This window comes from Meleagris gallopavo, chromosome 22 (assembly GCF_000146605.3).
Source record: "Meleagris gallopavo isolate NT-WF06-2002-E0010 breed Aviagen turkey brand Nicholas breeding stock chromosome 22, Turkey_5.1, whole genome shotgun sequence".
Classification (NCBI taxonomy): Eukaryota; Metazoa; Chordata; class Aves; order Galliformes; family Phasianidae; genus Meleagris; species Meleagris gallopavo.
Genome location: NC_015032.2, coordinates 5,385,924 through 5,386,472, shown reverse-complemented (window position 1 = coordinate 5,386,472; position 549 = coordinate 5,385,924). Strand labels below are relative to the sequence as shown.

At 60.3% G+C, this 549-nt stretch overlaps 1 protein-coding gene across 1 annotated transcript in view; it reads left to right on the top strand.

Moving 5' to 3' along the window:
* The window catches only part of LOC104914014, a 2,674-nt gene that overhangs the window by 203 nt on the left and 1,922 nt on the right, over window positions 1-549 (top strand). The gene's annotated exons all lie outside the window — the stretch shown is intronic.

Below are 549 nucleotides of genomic sequence, written 5' to 3'. Positions count from 1 at the left end.
GCTGTCGGTCCGCGCTGGCGTCCCGTTCTTCGCAGCCTCGCGGCGAACGGCGGCGGGCGGAAAGGCGCCTTTCTCTGAGCGGCGTCCCGTAAGCGCCCGGCAGGCGCTTCAGCTCTCGTGCCGCTAATTAACGCTGCCTGACGAGCAGCAAAATACGGGCTCGCAGTTTGTTCCGTGTCCCAGTCGCTTGCGCTTGCGCTTCCGCACCAGACAAGGCATGGAGCACGCGCTTTGGGGAGGCACAGAAGGCAAGGAATGTCTGTCGGCTGCACTTCCAGGGGCAGAAGGGGCTTTTTGGTCATTGTGTGTGGGAAACTGAACGGGAAATCAGTCAGTAATCTCTCGTCCGCTGCTGAACCTCACCCCCTTCTCCACTGATCGCTCCTCAGCTTGCTGCTACGAGTTCCTCACTTTGCGTTTCACACGGGCGGGCAGGAGCCCGCCTTCACCAACTGCTGCCTGACAGAAGCAAGAGGAATCTCAGTGTACATTCCCTTCACGTGTCCTTTTGTTGCAAATAGGCGGCAGGAGGACCGGCAGCAGCAGCAG